Genomic DNA, 1,321 nt, shown 5'->3' with positions numbered 1-1,321 from the left:
CCCCCGTCCCCTTCCGTTCTCCCGTCTGCCCATCCCACCCGTCTCCCCTGTTCCCCCTGCTCCGCCCCTTTCCCGGTCCACCCGGCTCCCTGTCCGCCCGTGTGTCCGTCTTGCCGATTCCCCGTCTGGCCGTCCAACCTCAGGCCGTCCAACCTCAGGCCGTCCCCCCATCCACCCGTTCCCCCATCTGGCCATCCCCCGTCTGCCCTTTCCCCCGTCCCCCCCCTTTTCTTATCCGTCCCCCCAGCCCCCCGTTCCCCCGGCCCCCCCCTCCTCCCGTGTGGCCATCCCCTCATCCGCCTGTTCCCCCGTCCCCCGTCTGGCTGTCCCCCCATTCACCTGTTCCTCCGTCCCCCTGTCCGCCCGTCTCCCTGCCCCCGCCAGCCACTCAGCTGGCCGTCTGCCCCCCATCCCCAATACCCCCGTCCCCCTCCGTTCTCCCGTCTGCCCATCCCACCCATCTCCCTGTTGCCCCTGCTCCGCCCGTTTCCAAGTCCGCCCATCTCCCCGTCCGCCTGTCTGTCCATCCTGCCGCCCCCCACCGTTTGGCCGTCCCCCCATTCACCCGTTCCTCCAACCTCTGTTCGCCAGTCTGCCCATCCCCCATCCCCCCCTCCCCTGCTCCAGCCGTTTCCTGGTCCGCCCATCTCCCCGTCCGCCTGTCTGTCCATCCTGCCGCCCCCCACCGTTTGGCCGTCCCCCCATTCACCCGTTCCTCCAACCTCTGTTCGCCAGTCTGCCCATCCCCCATCCCCCCCTCCCCTGCTCCAGCCGTTTCCTGGTCCGCCCATCTCCCCGTCCGCCCGTCTGTCCATCCTGCCACCCCCACCCCGTCTGGCTGTCCCCCCATTCACCTGTTCCTCCGTCCCTCTGTACGCCCGTCTGCCCATCCCCCATCCACCCGTCTGGCTGTCCACCCCCGTCCCCCCCCTCCCCCTGCGTTCTCCCGTCTGCCCATCCCAGGCGTCTCCCCGTTGCCCCTGTTCCGCCCTTTTCCCGGTCCGTCCGTCTGCGCGCCCGCCCATCTGTCCCTCCTGCCTTTTACCCGTTTGGCCGTTCACCCTTCAGGCCGTCCCCAGTCTGGCCGTCCCCTCGTCCGACTGTTCCCCTGTCCCCCCGTCTGGCCATGCCCCCACTCACCCGTTCCTCCATCGCCTTGTCTGCCCGCCTTGTCTGCCCGCCAGCCATCGCCTTGTCTGCCCGTCTTCCCGTCTCCCCATCCGCCTGTCTGCCCGTCCCACCGTTTCCCCGTCTGGCCGTCCACCCGTCAGGCCGTCCCCCCATCCACCCGTTCCCCCGTACCCCCGTCCGCCCGTTCCCC

Source organism: Condylura cristata, unplaced genomic scaffold, assembly GCF_000260355.1.
Source record: "Condylura cristata isolate star-nosed mole 26May11 unplaced genomic scaffold, ConCri1.0 scaffold00027, whole genome shotgun sequence".
NCBI classification, from domain to species: Eukaryota; Metazoa; Chordata; class Mammalia; order Eulipotyphla; family Talpidae; genus Condylura; species Condylura cristata.
This window is presented reverse-complemented; position numbering follows the sequence as displayed.